The sequence below is a fragment of the Danio rerio genome, chromosome 11, assembly GCF_052040795.2.
Source record: "Danio rerio strain M-AB ecotype USA chromosome 11, GRCz13ab, whole genome shotgun sequence".
Classification (NCBI taxonomy): domain Eukaryota; kingdom Metazoa; phylum Chordata; class Actinopteri; order Cypriniformes; family Danionidae; genus Danio; species Danio rerio.
In genome coordinates, this window is record NC_141031.1 from 44405001 (window position 1) to 44425000 (window position 20000).

Sequence of the window (20000 nt, forward strand, 5' to 3'; positions counted from 1 at the left end):
ATTTATTGGGTTTTACTGTGCTGTAATTGCTTTGTTTACTCGCATGGAGTAAGTTCACAGTACTCATACAGATCCTTTTTTTTTAACTCAAATGGTTTGTAGCAATCGGTTTCCTCAAACAGTTTGAATGACTTAACTTATTGAGTTTTACAGTACTCAGTTGGTTTGAGTTCTCTTTATTTATCGGGTTTTACTGTGCTCTCACTGAAAAAAAGTGTTGCATGCAGAACTGTAGCAAACAGTTTATTTGTGTTGAATTAAAACAAACAAATTAAGTTTAATAATGTTTAACTTAATTTGTTTGTTTAAATTCAACTCAAATAAATTGTTTACAACCACTTAACGTAAAAAAAATTTGAGTAAATCCAAGAAATCATGTCTGAACATTTTTTTTCAGTGTAATAGCTTCTTTTACTCACATGGATTAAGTTCACAGTACTCATTAGGATTAGTTTGTGAACTTTAATAGTTAGTTGCAATTGGTTTCCTCAAATGGTTTGAGTTGCCTCAACGTATTGGGTTTTACAGTACTGAGTTGGTTTGAGTTCTCTTCATTTATTGGTTTTCACTGTGCTGTAATTGCTTCTTTTACTCACATGGATTAAGTTCACAGTAAAACACATGGGGTTATTTTTTCCACCCAAATCTTGGGTTGAGGCATTTTGGGTAATTTTTGGGGTTTATTTTTAGAGTCTTGGGTAGTTTTGAGTCAAATCAACTCACAGCAAGGGCTGACTGGAATACCACATATTATACACTAGTTTGTTTAATTGCAGTGAAAATAGTGTAACATAAACGCAGATTCCTTGCATTTTCAGATGATTAAAATGAGATTTCTGCTCATAGTAGCCCTTAGTCAGACCTTTCTGAATTTTTTAATTTCTTACTACCACGTTTTGTACACCTGTGATCACAGCTGCACATCCTCCACCGTACTTCAGTGACACCAAGTCAAAACAGCACAATTGCTGGGTCATCTTTTGCAGGCATTATTTTAGTAAAAATAACCAATTATTGGGTTGAAAAAACAACCCTTTTATGGGGTTAAAAATGATAACCCAATTACTTGGGTAAATTTAACCCCCGATGTGTTCTGTCCCATATTTACCCTGCAGTAGGTTCAAAAACAACCCTATTTGGGTTATTTTTAACCCTGTTTTTTAGAGTGTAGGATTAGTTTTTCAACTTAAATGGTTTGTTGCAAACGGTTTCCTTAAATGGTTTGAGTTACCCTTAGCTTTTTTGGTTTTACAGTGTGTGCACTTGATATGAAGTCATTTGGATATAGTAAGTCATGCTGCTTGTGTGTCCAGTGTATGGGCCGATATAAGATATTTACGTTATGGTAACCTTGGATAAAAAAAAAAATATCATGGAGTAATGGTATTGTGATGACTATAATTTAAAAAAATATTAATGTCTGGGTAAACAACAACAACAACATTTTCCCCTCGTTGAACACAATACTACACTGTTCAGGTTCATGCTTGGATGTAGCTACATAAGCAATTTGTTTTTCCAATGTTTGCTGAATCGTGGGCTGACAAATCATGGTCCTTTGCTGCTGGAGACACTGTTTCCCTAAATACATTAATAAAAAAATAATAAAATAAAATAACCTACTGATACCCAATATACATTTACTATACAGTTAAAGTCAGAATTATTAGCTCCCCTATGAATTTTTTTCTCTCTTTAAAATATTTCCCAAATGATGTTTAACAGAGCATGAAAATTCTCACTGTATGTCCAATAATATTTTTTCTTCTAGAGAAAGTCTATAGTCAGTATAATGTGGATTTGGTAGTTCTACACCAAGGTCAATAATAAGGATTTTGTTGTTGTTGAATGAATGTGCGCTGTAAAAATTTATATATATACATAACGAAGCAAGGAAATTTTTATGTCTAATAATATTTTTCTTCTGGAGAAAGTCTTATTTGTTTTATTTCGGCTAGAATAAAAGCATATTTAAATTTTTTAAAAACCATTTTTAAAGTTATAAGCCCCTTTAAGCTATATTTTTTGATAGTCTACAGAACAAATCATCATTATGCAATAACTTGCCTAATTACTCGGTCCTGCCTAGTCAACCTAATTAACCTAGCGTGACGACTCCAGGATTTCAGTTTGGATGTGGCACATCACGATTGGCTGCCATGGTTGCTCACCAATTAGTTCAAAGTATATAAATGCCAGTGTACTCTAGCTTCTGGAGGACGGTGTGGCTACTGGCTGTGCTCATGTCAAGAACATCTCATTATTTCTGCAACCTTATGGTTTCATTTGGCATTATTTATATGTTAAAGTTAGTTATTTTATATATATGTTGTGACTTGAAAGAGGGGGTCGTAACACTAGTTATGCCTTTAAATGTCACTTTAAGCTGTATAGAAATGTCTTGAAAATATATATCTAGTAAGGGTGTCACGATCCTCCAAATCCTCGATTCGATTACGTTTTCGATTCTAAAGGCACGATTCGATTCGATTTTCGATTATGAATAATTAATTAATTAGTGACGAATTAATTATTTGTAGCCTACCGTTTAAACTACCTGACCTGCATGGTCTTTGTTTTACCCATAAACAAATCATACAGTAAATGAATAAAGGCAAGATACACACATAATTACCACCTGTCAATCACTTTTTCTGCGGCACTTGTGAATAGGCAGTGATCTGTGTCGTTATAATGGCGTCGGTGAAAAAGACGCACAACCAACAGGAACCAGCCAACAGTATCTGAGGTGTTCGCTAAAATGACTAAGTACAAGTGAGTGAAAGATTGAAGCAGTCCTCTGCCTGCCTGGACCTGCTGTCTCGAGCGCATGGCTGTGTGCGTCTGTGTCTGTGTGGTCACGTGATGTGCATTTTCAGAGGTAGAGAGGAAGGAAGGCTGCTCAGAAATGCTACACGCCACTGTGGATGTCAAATCGTTGTCGTTCTAAAATGCCATTTAAAAACAAAGACAGTGTAAACAGGGCCTGAGTGTGTACTTTTCGCAAGCGGATTTGTAACGGGGGCGGGCGGAGGATCGCGATGCCGGTGTTGTCTATCGGACAAACCGTACGTAATACGTACATAGCAGAGCTTGCAAAACTGTGTTTTTTTTTGTCGACAACACGAACGTTGTAAACATAACTCACTGGAAATCCAAAATGCTTACACACCGGCGACTTCATTGAAAGAGGAGAGGGTTTAAGTTCTGTCGACGGGTCTACTTCTTCTGCAGTTTAACAAGCACTTCAACAAGCCTGTTTTTTCCCCGCTTGGCAAGCCAAGCTGACGTGACATGGGGGCGTGGCAGCATCGACGATTCTAGTTTTTGATTCGATAATCGAAATTGAGCATAAATTTCGGTCGACTTCGATTAAAAATCGAAATCGTGACACCCCTAATATCTAGTCAAATATTATTTACTGTCATCATGACAAAGACAGAAATTTAAACAGAAATTAGGGAAAAAACAAATGGGGCAAATAATTCAGACTTCAACTGTATAAAAGAAACAGTGTTTTTTAAACCATAACTTTTCCAAACTGTGGTCAACCTTAAACTAGTTATCGTCCCTTGCTTAGTCCAGTGTAAACATGAGGCTTTCCAAGCAACATTATTACTTGGTGCATTATGCATGTGTTTTCATAGGTATATTGGCCATTTTACAATCGCTAAGGATGATTTGGAGCATGTTTGTAATGCATTTGTGGGCAAACTGCCTAATACCTCTAAATCCACACATCAACTTTCTGCCTGCGTTAAAAAGTACAAAGCAGAACTCTGCGGCAAGTACTGCAGTCCGTTTGCTGGTCTCCATGTGAGCTGCTCAGGGTTTATTTTCATCAACTAGGTCGCTGGCATATTTGCCCAACAATGAGGGAAGGGCATATCAATCTCTGAGGCGAGCTGGAGGAAAAAAAAAAAGTGTCCAGAGTGAGCAGCATCTCAGCTGGATCTTCTTCCATATTGCTGGATTGATGGATTCTCAGCATCCTGGCTTTGAGTTAGGACGTTTATATGGATCTGTGTCAGCTCCCTGTTGCAGAAAAAAGAGGTTTTCACTTGTGAAAAATCAATGACAAGCGATCAACGCCTGGAAGAGGCTGAAGCAGACCTGTTTGAATTGGATAATAGTTTATTTGGCACGATACCCCGAGTTCTTGTTCTTTAGCAGTGGGTAGTGTTGTCGTGTGCTGGTGTTTAGCTGTCTGGTGTTGTGTATCATGTACAGCAGTCGGTCGGCGTGTCTATTGTAGTTTACTGTAAGGCTCGCTCAGCCGACCGTTAACGGCTGATCTGGTGTCAGTTCTGAGAGAGAGGGGCTCGCGTTGCAAAGCATATGGTGGTTGCTCCATCATATTTCAACAATGGATCATAGAAAAACAAATTAGTACACTGCCTGCCATTGATAAAACACACAATTATCTTTATTGTGCTTCAACAGACAGTGTCTTCTTGGCTGAAATACAATGGCTGTATTGAATGACAGGTTTAGTAGGGCTTATCTATGATTCGTTTTTTTTTTCTGAAGACACACATTAAGAAGGAAAATAATTCTCTGTTTACATATTTTGTTGACATATAACATACACTGTAAAAATGTAATTGTTGAGAAAACATAAAAAAAAATAAGACAACTTGATGCAGTAAGATCTTTGAGTTGTCTCAACTGTTTTTTAGTTTTTCTCAGTAAGATTTTTTATTCTGCTAACATAATTTAATTTATTCATGCAATGTTGATTTATTGCATCCAGACTCAGTCCTGGAGGACCGGTGTCCTGCAAAGTTTAGTTCCAACCCCAATCAGACACACATGAGCTAGCTAACCAAGCTCTTACTACACTGTAAAAAATAAATCCGTAAAATTTACAATAAGAAAACAGCAGCTGTGGTTGCCATTACTTTACCGTTAAAAACACGGTAAAAAACCTTTAAAGTAATTTCTTATTTTTAAATTATTATTATTTTTTAAATATTTTTTTCATTATTTTTATTAATTATTATTAATAATTATTTACAGTAAATTACCGTTTTTATTAATTTATAGAGGTAATATGTCTTTATTTTGAATGACCAACATCTACGCATCTTTTGTTACACAGTTAGTCACGTTAGCACAGCCACATGCAGGTGGTGATGAGGAAGTTACATAATGAGCCAATGCTCATCACAATCAACTTTTCCCACAAGCAGAAAAGAGGATCAGCATATAGAAAGTGCTCAGTTTCATCCACACAGCTACTAAACACCAGTATGGTAACATGTATAAAATTAAAGTCATGAAATAAACATTGTTTATCAAAATTAGATGTAACATAAATCCCTAATGTACATAACTGATGGGGAATCAACTAAAAAGATCCATATTAATGTCAACAAAATGCATAAAAAGTGATGTGCCATGCAGGGAATTCTGGGAAAGTCAATTTACGGTTATTCGTCGTATATATTAAGGAAACATGCGCTTAACCAGGTTACGGATTTGTACTGTAGCATTTTTACAGTTTTGTACCGTTGAAATCACGGCCATTTTTTACAGTGTAGGCTTTCTAGAAACATCCTTGCAGGTGTGTTGAGGCAAATTAGAGCTAAAATCTGCAGGACACCAGCCATCCAGGACTGAGTTTGGACACCCCTGTCCTACAGTATGTGCACCCATTTCCTTCCATTGTGTAAAAGTCCCATCTAATGTTGATGGAATAAATGATGGATTCTTAGCAATGGGAGTTTGGATTCTTAGCAAAGAGAAAGTGGCTTTATCTTAAAATGTTGTTTCATCTGTTTCCAGATGCAATGTATATTCCGAATTAAGATATTGCTGTTAAAAATTACCTTCTAAAGTTACAGGTGAGGTAATTGCTGTCTCTATACTAATCAGTGAATCTGATTCCTGCAATTGATGGACTTGATTCTGTGCCATGTCGCGCACCAAGTGACTTTGTCTCGAAAAAGAACACAACCTCTGCAGTTTGGCTGTATTTCCGGTTTCGACCGAAGGAGAAGGGAGATGTGGTAAATGCAAACTGGAGGTCTGCATTCCCGCTGCTGTACATAGTTGGCGGTTCATTCCGCTGTGGCGACCTCTGAAATAGAGACTAAGCTCAAGCAATGAATGAATTCAGGGTGTCCTTGGGTTCTTAAAAAATATTAAAAGTTGATAAATCAATGTAGAGGTATTTAGGGCACTTAAAAAGTATAGGAAATGCTATTTTGCAAGGTATTCAATTTGATATCATTTTTAATTGTGCAATGTATGCTAAAGTTCGCCTGAATTAAATCTGCGAATATCAGGATTTTATAGATTAGTTCATGAAATCAATATAATCCTGCTAGACTTGACATCATGCTGCTTTGTTTATTGCAGTATTCAAGGCAACACCATTATTTCTGCAGTTCTATCGGTGCCAGGCTGCTTAATTAGCTAGATTTAATAGATGTTATTCAGTATATGAAAAAGGTTTTAGTTTTGGACTAGTTTTTGCATTAGTATTTAGTAAATATACTGCAAGTTAAAATCTTACAGGTGTTTATGGTTGAAATCTAAAGTGTTACAAGGTCTTAAAATATATGGAAAGAGTCTAAAAAGGTATTGAATTTCTGGATGTATTAGTAAGAGTGAAATTAAAAGTTAACTGAAAAGAGGAGTTTATTCATTAAAAGCAATCAATACTGAACTTTGGAATTATCTCTCGACTTTTAACTCTTTTTAATCAAGGAATCAAGTATTTTTTAGGTCAATTTCCAGTCATAAGGTTTCATTCATCGACCTTTGCACCTGGATAAATCTTCCCTTGAAGCTGCTTTGGAAACTTCTGTCAGTGACTGAGCACCGTATCTTTCACTATTCCTTGTTTTTCAGCCTAAGCTGCATCCGGGTCAGACAGAAACATGCATTTCCAAACAGACTCATCACTTATTCAAGGATGGAGGGCTAGATAGACACTGAAGCTGCGAAAGAGAATGCCTCTCATGCCTTACTGTGTGTCTCCTTAACCAGACAATATGGTACTTGTGTAACATTAGTACTTACTAGGTTAACATGGGCAGATCTCTTATCAGTGTGCACACGATTGGGCTTTGATTGCAGCGCAATTAAGTTTGACAGCATGTAAACGTGCATCCCAAATCTTACTGGAATGTTGTAACGTTATACACATGTTACGAATGTTCACTAGATTACATACTGCAAATATATAAATACAGACATACAAACTTGGGATTAGCGCATCTCTAAATAATAATACATGCACTTTTTTTGATGTATAAATATGCAGACTTCATATGCTAGTAGAGATTTACAGTTTCGACTCTATTATCTTTATCTTATTAGTGATTTACATTTGCTTTAGTGTCATGCATATTGAAGATGTGATTCATGGCAGATCTGTTGTCTTGTTGGGGCTGAAGGTGTGTAACCTGACTGTTTAAGGTGATATGTAGAGCACACTGTCCTGTCCTTGACGTGCATCCATTAGGGCAGCACTCAGTAGAATTACGTTTTACCCGCAAAAGCGATTTCCTTACACCTGCTAAAAAATACCAGTTATCAGTTGTTGCCTTTCAGACTCCAGTTTCCTTTCCAATAAGATGTTTATGGGGTTTCCCATGAATTCATGGAGCTCGTTTGCATTTGAGGAGGTACACGTGAAGCTAGTTTTTGGTTTCACCAAAAGAAATAATATAATGATTGATTTGTGCGGTATTTTGAGACTTTGGAGACGCATCAGACTTAATTTACACAACGGGAATCCCCTTAAAGGTGCTGAATGTAAGTTTCTGACTCTTCTAAAGCATAACAATACCATAATATGTTTGCAAATATTTCAGAAACATGCTCTCAGTGAACATTCTTGTTTATCTGAAAAACAGTGATATTCTTTTTTGAAAATGTCTTTGTTTTGATTATCTTAACCCCCCCAATGCCAGTTTAGCCAATTATATTTCAGCACCCTGGTTGTTTTGGTGGAAAACAGCATATTTCATTCATTCAGTTAAGAAAACTCTCAAAGCATGTGTCCGTGACTGAAATGTGACCTATGATGGACAGAAGCAGCCTCCGAAATGAGACACAGATTCAGAGTTCACAAGTGGTGCTTATTAATTAGCAAATTATATATATGAGCAATAACACACGAGTAGCAGTGCGGTATGGCTGTATATCGGCACTGGTGGGAGGCGTGCGTTGGCACGAGGCTGCAGGCCGAGTGCCTTAGTGCCCCCACAAGTGCCGATATACAGCCATATCGCACTGCTACGAGTTTTATATTGCTTTTATACAACAGTTTGAGGGCATGATTGTGTATATAAAAACAAAATCAAACATGGAGAGTCTCAAAAACCCTTTTGTATGAGGAACTACTTTCTTCCGCCTTATGATTCAAATCATAAGCTGACAGTTAAACAGCAGAGCAAGCATCTTTTAAACTTTAGATCTGTAGTGTCTGCTTTTTGCTGGTTGTATGTGGGCGGATTAATACACAAAGGGTAAAAAAGCTTTACGGGTGCTGATATTACTTACATATATCACGGCTATCAGCCAATCAGATTTAAGAACCAGACAGAACTGTTATATATATATATATATATATATATATATATATATATATATATATATATATATATATATATATATGTGTATATATATATGTGTATATATATATATATATATATATATATATATATATATATATATATATATATATATATATATATATATATATATATATATATACTACATGCGGTATAGGTGAATTGGGTGAGCTAAATTGTCCGTAGTGTATGAGTGTGTGTGTGTGTGTGTGTGGATGTTTCCCAGAGAGTTGCGGCTGGAAGGGCATCCGCTGTGTAAAACAAAAAAAACCTTGCTGAATAAGTTGGCGGTTCATTCCGCTGTGGCGACCCCGGATTAATAAAGGGACTAAACCGACAAGAAAATGAATGTTTCTCTGCAACAATAGCATCAAATGGAATTTACACAGTTTATTACACAGCATAACCAAAAACGAAGAAAACCTGTGAGATTCTGTGTGTTTGATTTGTCTTGCAGGTATTTGTTTCCTTCACAAAATGACCATCGTTCATTTCAGTGTCTTCATTGCATTATTGAGTATAAGCAACAAAACACCATTCTCATGCACATATCGCTATTTGCTGGGTTTCAGTTACACTTTGACTGTAGTGAATAACTGGACATGAACAGATACAATCATGTGGTCAGGCTTAATGGTTTCCCAGCCCTTCTCTCGTCCATTTTGACTCCAAGCAGTGATCTTCTGAAGTCATTTACTAATGAACAAGTCTTGACATGTTAGTGCTGTGGCATTGCATGGGTTTGCACACTAGATGGAGCTCCAGTTCTGTGAGACTGAAACGAGACGTCAGACTCTCTCAGACAAAGATCAGCTTTCTGCTATTCATCAAGTTTGGATACTGGCGGATGTCAAGTGGCTTTAGTAGTGACGTCTGAAGGAGAGCAGGTCAAATTTCTTAACGTTATGAATAAAAACAAAAGAAGATTGAATATTGACCGTTTTGAAAAATGAAGTTAATCCGTTCATGACATGTACTTTGAATGATCTTGAAATGCCAGGGATATGTATGGCTTTCTAAAACAACTTGTAGTTTATCATCAGGGAAGGTGCTTTAACCCTTCTGTTGGCTTAGCGGTCAAACATGACCATTTTCACAGTAGAAAAAAACCCTAAGCAATGTTTTTTTTTTTTTTTTTTTTTAAATCTTGAAGTTTGGTGACCTTTTCTAAAATGACCCCAACATCTGAATATTTTCATATTTTTATGAACCACTGTCCTTCAGGTTAACTCATTCATCCATTCATTTTCTTTTCGGCTTAGTCCCTTTATTAATCTGTGGTCGCCACAGCGGAATGAACCGCCAACTTATCCAACATATGTTTTACGCAGCGGATACCCTTACAGCTCCAACCCATCACTGGGAAACACCCATACACTACAGACAGTTAGCTTACCCAATTCACCTATAGCACATGTGTTTAGACTGTGGGGGAAACCGGAGCATGGAAATGGAATTGCTCCTATACACAATTCCAGGACAACACAAGGGTTGATTAAATATGAAATACAGTGCATTTAAGAGATGTTGTGCATTCCTGTTGTCAGCCAGCAGGTGGGGGTATGTGTACAGTGCTGAATCAGGAGCACATCAGTGCAGATTTACATTATCATGTTGTTCTGCAGTTGCTGTGGTGAATATCAGCAAGAAATGCCGTGTTTGCAGTTAATGTAATAGCCTTATTAATGATTACGCACACAAGCTGGGTTTAATGAGCACATATGCTTTATGTTTGTGCTGTTACTGAGCAGTAAATGCGTCTGTATTTTGTGAGCCAGCAAAATAATCAAACTGAAATTGATCGCTGGGTTTAAGTACTTTTTTTTAATTAATACGGCTTCTACTTTGAGTTTCAGTGGCTCCTTTAGTTTGTATTCCTCTACTACATGTTACTGTTTTTAGGAGTTATACTGTCTTTACACTACCTGATAAAAGTTTGTCGCCTATCCAAGTTTAAGGACAACAAGTAATAGCTTGACTTCTAGTTGATCACTTGGTATCAGAAGTGTCTTATATGAAAGGCGAAGGCCTCTAGATTTTGCTTATTTTACCAAAATAAAATATGATCATGTCTTGATTTTTAATAATTTAATTAGGACAGTAAGATCTGACTCTGCTTAGACAAAAGTCTTGTCACTGAACAGAAATAATGTCCAGTATAGAATATAAAGTCCTGCTGCAGTGGAGACGGAATGAATATTGTGTCTGACTCCATCATGAGCTTGGAGGACTGCATCCATACATCTCTGACATGACTCAAATCACTGATTAATAAAGTCATCTGGAATGGCAAAGAAATCGTTCCTGCAGGACTCCCAGAGCTCAAAAAGATTCTTTAGATTCATCTTCAACGCCTCCTCCTTCATCTTACCCATGATATGCTCAATAATGTTCATGTCTGGTGACTGGGCTGGCCAATCCTGCAGCACCTTGACCTTCTTTGCTTTCAGTAACTCTGATGTGGAGGCTGAAGTATGAGAAGGCCCTTGCAGAGACCGTCCAAAGGGCATGTGCAGGATACATTTTTTGAAGAGGGGTGGGGTAGGGTTGTTGTTGTTGTCGCCGCCGCCACGCGCGTACTGAAGAGCGATGTTGTCGTGCGCGTACTGTAAAGCGGGGGGAGGGGGTGGATTAATCACGCGTACTCAAGAGCGGTGTTGTCGTGCGCCTACTGAAGGGCGGGACGGAGGGTGTGTCGCATCACGGGGGCTCTTTTGATCATTTTGGAAGGGCACTTCATATCCAAGACTAAAAAGGGCATGTGCACTGCACAGGTTGAGGTCTATGTGTGCACGTGCCTGCCTGCTGGAGAATTGTCCCTCTCCTGTGGTTTGTAATGTAATGGGCAGCACAAATGTCTTGATACCTCAGGCCAGGGGTCACCAATCTCGGTCCTGGAGGGCCAGTGTCCCTGCTGGGTTTAGCTCCAACTTGCTTTAACACAGCTGCCAGGATGTTTCAAGTATACCGAGTATGACCTTGATTAGCTTTTTCAGGTGTTTTTGATTAGGGTTGGAGCTAAAATCTGAAGGACACCGGCCCTCCAGGAACAAGTTTGGTGATCCCTGCCTCAGGCTGTTGATGTTGCAGATCTCTCGCACGCCCCCACACTAAATGGAAGCCCAAACCATAATTTTTCCTTCACCAAACTTGACTGATTTCTGTGAGAATCTTGGCTCCATGTGGGCTCCAGCAGGTCTTCTGCAGTATGAGTGAGGATTGGGATGCAGTTCAACAGATGATTCATCAGAAAAATAGAGCTTCTGACACTTTTCCCCAAACGATCAACTAGAAGTCAAGTTATTAATTGTTGCTCTTACAACTGAGATTGACGACAAGACTTTTGTCAGGTAGTGTATATTGTTTTATTACTGACTTAATTTCACTATCTAGCTCCAAACGTATTTTCTTTATTCTATTATTCTATTTATTCTATAATACTATTATTATAGTATAGTTTCTTTATTCTGCTGAAGACAAAAGAAGATAATTTGAAGAAAGCTGAAAATAGTATTTTTTGTTCCTACTTTGGAAATAAATGATTACAGGTTTTCGGGTTTTTCAGAATATTTTGTATTGTGTTCAACTCAAAGATTTATAACCAGTAAATAGTGAGTCAATTTAGATTTTTGGGTGAACTATCCCTTTAGGAAGTTTTCTCTGTTTTTGCTTTTATGGTAAAATGCAGTATCTGCCACGTCTTCTTGTTTTGTGAAGAGACTCTGTTCATGAAATATAAATGTTGGAGATTGTGTTACACTGAATTCTCATCCTGCAACATGGCATTTTGTCATGAAAGATGCCATTTGTGTAGGTTTGGCTGGTGTCAGACTATACTTGTATAAATCACAATGAAAATGATTACAAAAGAAAATGTGAAAGATTTGGTTAATCAGATAAAATTAATAATTTAATTCTTTTATTTTTAAAAACCTTTACCATCAAAGCTTGCACAAAAATATAAAGCAGAACAACTGCATTCAAATAATTATGTTACGACTTCATGATGTTAGACTAGGGACTGAAATAATTAGCATTTATATCGTGACAGTTTTGTAAAATATGGGAGAAGAAGAACCATGCATCAAGCAAAACACTGCCAAAAAGAGAATCATTACACAAAAATCAAAGATAGGCGATGCAATGGCGCAGTAGGTAGTGCTGTCGCCTCACAACAAGAAGGTCGAACTTTGGCTCAGTTGGCGTTTCTGTGTGGAGTTTGCATGTTCTCCCTGCGTTCGTGTAGGTTTTCTCCGGGTGCTCCGGTTTCCCCCACAGTCCAAAGACATGTGGTACAGGTGAATTGGGTAGGCTAAATTGTCTGTAGTGTATGAGTGTGTGTGTGGATGTTTCCCAGAGATGGGTTGCGGTCGGAAGGGCATCAGTTGCGTAAAAACGTGCTGTATAAGTTGGCGGTTCATTCTGCTGTGGCGACCCCGGATTAATATAGGAACCAAGTCGACAAGAAAATGAATGACAATCAAAGATAAACAGAGAATAGTAATGATAAAGAAAAAGAATATAGATAACAACAAATAGCATGCACAAAAGGTAAATTATATACAATTTATAAAAAAATATAAATAAATAAATAAATAAATAAATCCAGCAGGGGAAGAGGACAAAAGTGGCGCTCAAGGAAAAGAAAATAACCCCTAACTTACCCTCTCTAAACTTAACCAAACCGAAAAATACAAAGCCAGCGCTCACATCTAAACCTTCTGTGTCTAAACACAGGTTTATACAGTAGGTGATGCAAGGAAATACGTCACGTGACCACCACCTCTCCAAATCCTCCTGGGGAAAACAAAGAATATCAGCAAAATCGCAAATCAACAACAAAAAGAATATTAATGAAGATACAAAATTAATTAAGATAACATTAATAAATTAATTAATTAAGATAACAAAATGGCAAGAACAACTTTTGACAAAGCAATATTAAATACCAAAAAGAAACAAAAGAAACAACGGGAGGCAGATTAAAACAAAGAACAAAACAGGAATGCAAAAGCCTCTCTCCGGCGTCCCACTCGTTGTCTTTTAAAACCCTGGCAACCTCTCAGATTGGCCGCCAAAGCCACCGTCACTGAAGGTAATGATGATTAACTGCTCCTACAGCCAGTAACAATTCGGCGGGGTGGTTGAACCTATAAAACCGAAAGAGAGACAGAAGAGAGCAAGAGAGAAAGAGAGAGAGCTAAAGAGAGAGACACGCACGCAAAATTCCAGGAGCGTAACAAATACCTATTAATAATTGTAAAATAAATGCAGATTTTTTCAAGGCAAAATCTCTCATTAGAGAACTTTTTTTGGTCACACTTTACAATGAGGTCCATTAGTTAATGTTAATTTATGCATTTACTAACATGAACAAACAATGAACAATACATTTACTACTGTATTTGTTCATGTTAGTTAATGTTAGTTATTGAAAATATAGTAGTTTATTGTTAGTTCATGTTAACTCATGGTGCATTAACTAATGTTAACTAGCATGGACTTGGATGTTATGCATTAGTAAATGTTCAATTATGATTAATAAATGCTGTACATGTGTTGTTCGTGATTAGTTCATGTTAGTAAATGCATTAACTAATGAACCTTATTGTAAAGTGTTACCCTTTTTTTTCTGGCTCCATTGGATCAGCAATTTTATTTCTTTTTCATGACAGAAATAAGCCAGGGCATGCAGGGCTTCTTAAATCACTTTCTCTGGTCACATGAATATGGCAGCATTATATAAGAGGGCTTCCCCCAGATCTTTCATTACCGTTCTGATCCTGAGATAATCTGACATCTAGCTTATCGAGAGGAACATCAGCTGACAGGTTTTCAGCCAAGAGGGACTGATACATCTCTCAAACTCTGGGCATTTAAGTGATTGCAGTGTTTTCATCCAAACTGACATACAGTAGACTTGTACTTTTAGGGAAACTTGAAGCAGCCTGGCCTTAAAGTGGACATATTATGTCCTGGAGATCTTCACATCTCACATCTGAAAAAATTATGTAATTGCGTCAATGCATGTTTGCCAAATGTAGAAAATCTAGTGCTGGGCAAAGATAAGTCAAGATTAATCGCATCCTAAGTAAAAGTTTGATTTGACCTAATTGATATGTGTGTATGTATTATGTATATGCGGACACACACATTATGTATATGTATATGTGATAAACACAGTCATCGAAACAAAACTCATGACAAAAAACAAAAACAAAACAATTGTTACGTAGATGTTTAAATATGTAATATGTATATATATATACACAGTTGAAGTCAGAATTATTAGCCCCCTTTTGATTTTTTTTTCTTTTTTAAATATTTCTCAACTTATGTTTAACAGATTCTTCAAATTCTTTTATTTTTAAAAACCTTTACCATCAAAGCTTGCACAAAAATATAAAGCAGAACAACTGCATTCAAATAATAATGTTACGACTTCATGATGTTAGACTAGGGACTGGAATAATTAGAATTTATATCGTGACAGTTTTGTAAAATATGGGAGAAGAAGAACCATGCATCAAGCAAAACACTGCCAAAAAGAGAATCATTACACAAAAATCAAAGATAGGCGATGCAATGGCGCAGTAGGTAGTGCTGTCGCCTCACAACAAGAAGGTCGAACCTTGGCTCAGTTGGCGTTTCTGTGTGGAGTTTGCATGTTCTCCCTGCGTTCGTGTAGGTTTTCTCCGGGTGCTCCGGTTTCCCCGACAGTATTTCTCAACTTATGTTTAACAGAGCAAAGAAATTTTCACAGTATGTCTGATAATATTTTTTCTTCTGGAGAAAGTCTTATTTGTTTTATTTCGGCTAGAATAAAAGTAGTTTTTTATTTTTTAAACACCATTTGAAGGTCAATATTATTAGCCCTTTTAAGCAATTTTTTTTTTTTATCCAATAGTCTACAGAACAGACAATCGTTATACAATAACTTGCCTAATTACCCTAACCTGCCTAATTAACCTAGTTAAGCCTTTAAATCCCACTTTAATCTGTATAGAAGTGTCTTGAAAAATATCAAGTCAAATATTATTTACTGTCATCATGACAAAGAGAAAATAAATCAGTTATAAGAAATGAGTTATTAAAACTATTATGATGAGAAATGTGTTGAAGAAATCTGCTCTCCATTAAACAGAAATTGGGGGAAATTACATATATATATATATATATATATATATATATATATATATATATATATATATATATATATATATATATATATATATATATATTAGCGAGGAGGCATTGAAGATGAAATATGACTTTATATTCAATACTGCACATTATTTCTGTTCAGTGACAAGACTTTTTTCTAAGCAAAGTAAGACCTTACTGAGCATAAAAATAAAAAAAATTTAAGGCATGATTATATTTCCGGCAGCTAGCTCTCTGCAACTCTCACATGGTCGCCCACTGAAGCTAAGCAGGGCTGCGCCCGGTCAGTACCTGAATGGGAGACCACCGTCGCGTCATCCAGGTGGATGCTGCACACTGGTGGTGGAGCATCCCCCCCCAAAAAGCGCTATATAAATGTAAGGAATTATTATTATTATTATTATTAGGTAAAATAAGCATAATCTAGAGGCCTTTGCCTTTCTTATAAGCTACTTCTGATACCAAATGATCAACTAGAAGTCAAGCTATTATCTGTTGTTCTTAAAACTTTATTAGGCAACAAGACTTCTGCCTGGTAGTATATATAAACAATTTCTTAAATATATGCGCGTGTGTATGTGTGTATTTATTATATACATAATAAAAATACACAGTACAAGCACATATGTCAAAACCTTTTATTTTGGATTTGATTAATTGTGACTTATTTTTGCGTAGCACTAATAAAATCCCATTAGGTCTATGCCTCGCTGTTTTCAATAAAAAAATATAGCAATTTTTATATACACAAATGAGTACAAGTGTTTATGGACATTGCAGCCTGAAGTTTGCAATATTTGTAATGAACTGAAATATTTATTTGATTATTTAGTAAATACATCCCAATAAAAAAAAATCAGTTTACAAGGTTTACATTTTATTAAATGACATTTTTTTCATATTTGCAATTACAGGTTTTTTACCATCATTATTGGTACAGCCATATCACCCTGCAGCCCAAAAAAACTAGGTTGCTGTTGGAAGTGGTGTTAGTGAGGCCAGCAGGGGCGCTCAACCTGTGATCTGTGTGAGTCCTAATGCCCCAGTATAGTGAAGGGGACTCTATATTGTCTGTGAGAGTGAGGGGTGTTAAACCAAGGTCCTGACTCTCTGTGGTCATTAAAAATCCCATGGCACTTCTCAAAAAGGGTAGGGTTGTAAGGTGACCTGGCCACATTCCCCCTATCGGCCCTTACCCATCATGGCCTCCCAATCTTCCCCATCCACTGAATTGGCTCTATCACTGTTTCTCCACCTATAGCTGGCTGCCGTTGAATCATCCAAGTGGATGCCGCACTCTAGTGGTGGTGTGGAGAGACCCCCCTCATGACTGTGAAGCGCTTTGGGTGTATGGCCATACACAATAAATGCACATTACATTACATTGGTTACACATTGTTTTAAGGAATATTTATCACTTTTAACAAACCATTAACTTTATCTTTTAGCTCAAAAATCTCCTAATTTGCTGCCTATTATTGCTGCTTATTGATTATTATTATTTTATTATTATTATTATTATTATCATTATTATTATTGTTATTGGAGCAGTTTGGTTTAGGTATTAAGTATGATTAGGGATGTAGAATAATATTATGCAGAATATGTATTTGTAAGTACCAATAAATTGCTAATCTTAATAATCGGCAGTAAAAGCCACTAGTTCATCATAAGTATTTGTACTTAAATTAAATTGTTACTGATATTATAAATAAAAATATGAGTTAAGAGAATGAATGAAAAATAAGAAATTTAATTTCTTGTATCTAGTATTAAACAGTATTTACCCAGTGATGAGCCATGTTGGAATAATTACATCTTCATTTTTATTATTGTTACTGTACCATTCCTTTAAGGCAGGGTTAAGAGTTCATTCAGATCTTTAGCCTTATGTGTGAGTGATAGTGGCAGTGATGTAATGCTAGTCGTGACTACTCTCCCTAAGATTTAATGTTTTGAGATATCGAGACCGTCAGAAACCATTGTCCTGAATAAAACAAGCCTGATGATGTAACATTGTTTCAGTGGCAAAGCGTGCCCTAACAAACCCAGAGGGAATTGGGTCTAACTCTACCTCTGATCTCCCATTTTCCTCATGCGTGCTTTAGTGGATTGTGAGATTGAGCTCTGATTGTCTCTTTGCAGAACTGCTCGCTGCATTGGTCCCTCTGTGCCTTGTTACAAGACACAAAACAATTGATTCCGAAAGCCCTCAATTCTCCATTAAGACAGAATGAAAGTTCAAGCACTGTTTCCGCGTGTTAGGTCTGCCCCCATTTAAAAAAAAACTGTCTTATTTATTTATTTATTTATTTATTTATTTATTTATTTATTTATTTATTTAATCTAACCAAGTGTGATTGTTGTAATTCCTTTAGAGGACACAAGGGGGAGACATAAAGCGAAATGCGTAGAAATATAGAACAAGTTACATTCACCAATTCACAACCACTTTACAAGGAGTTGGATGCTCATTAAAGGAGAATTAAGTGAATGTAATAAATTCTTTAAATATTGTAAGTGACACTTTTCAATACATTAGTTCAATCACAATAGTTGGTAACAATTATAGGTAACAAAGTGCACATCAAACCCTAAAAACACTTAGCTGCAAAACCTAAAAATAGACAATTAAACACCTTAAAAAAAAAGGGAAAAAAAACTAATCACCAAAACTCCAAAACATTTAATTGAGAGCCTGAAAACAGACAATTAATCGGCAAAACCCAAAAACACAATTGACCGCCAGTCTACAGACAAACATATTGAAAATTAATCGCCCCCCCCCCCCCAAAAAGACAATTAATCGCCAACCCAGAAGACAATTAATCGACAAAGCTTGAACCCAAAACCAAAATACAATCAATTAATAACCAAAACCCAAGAACAGACCAAATTGTTAATCACCAAAAACCCAAAACACAATTAACCACCAAAGTCTGAAAACAAACAACAAATTGAAACCAAGCCAAACCCCCCTGACATTTAATTGTCAAAACCCAAAACAGACAATTACAAACCCTAAAAACAGGCATTTAATCAGCGAAGCCTGAATACCTGCAGTTAATCACCAAAACCTAAAAAAAACAAGATAAATAATTGTCAAAGCCTGAAAACAAATGATTAATTGCCAAAACCTAAAAAAAAAACAGACAATTAATTATCAAAGCCAAATCACCAAAAATGTATCCCCCCCATCAACAAAAATTAATTACCAAACCCTAAATACAGACACTTAACCATAAAACCTAAAAACAATCAATTAATAAATAGCCCGAAAACAGAGAATTAATAACCAAAACCTAAAAACAGACACTTAATCATCAAAAAACCCAAAACAATTAATCAAGAAATAACCCAAAAACAGACAATTAATAACCAAAACCTAAAAACAGACACTTAATCATCAAAAAATCTAAAACAATTAATCAATAAATAGCCCGAAAACAGACAATTAATAACCAAAACCGAAACAAAATCACTTAATCATCAAAAAACCCAAAACAATTAATCAATAAATAACCCAAAAACAGACAATTAATAACCAAAACCTAAAAACAGAAACTTAATAGTCAAAAAATCCAAAACAATCAATTAATAAATAACCCAAAACCAGACAATTAATAACCAAAACCGAAACACAATCACTTAATCATCAAAAAACCCAAAACAATTAATCAATAAATAACCCGAAAACAGACAATTAATAACCAAAAATCTAAAAACAATCACTTAATCGCAAAGTTCCCCCACAAAAAAATAATTAATTACCAAACCGAAAAAAACCCATAACCGCAAAATCTAAAAACAGACAATTAATTACCAAAGCAAAATTACCAAAAACACCCCCCCCCCCAACCCCCACCACCCTAGCGGCGCCCCTGCACATACCTAAAACACAAACCTGCGACCTTCTTGCTATGAGGTGACAGTGTTACCACTGAGCCACCATGCTGCCAACAGCAGATCACCAAAATCTAAAAAAAGAAAAGCAGCCTGCCAAAAAGATTAATTGCTACAAAAGAAAATTAATTGCCAAAGCCTTAAATTTATTAACCACTAAAACACAAAAACAACAGTTAATCGCCAAGGCCCGAAATCAGACAACTAATCGCTAAAACCTAAAACAGACAATTAGTATGCAAAGCTTCCCAAAACAAAGAGACAGACAATGAATCCCCAAAGCCAACCAAACAGACAATTAATCACCAAAGCCCTGCACAGATAATAATTAGAAAAAAACCTGCA

At 36.3% G+C, this 20000-nt stretch overlaps 1 protein-coding gene across 6 annotated transcripts in view; it reads left to right on the top strand.

Annotated features, from left to right (window-relative positions):
- The window catches only part of kcnab2a (potassium voltage-gated channel subfamily A regulatory beta subunit 2a), a 241743-nt gene that overhangs the window by 101258 nt on the left and 120485 nt on the right, over positions 1-20000 (top strand). The gene's annotated exons all lie outside the window — the stretch shown is intronic.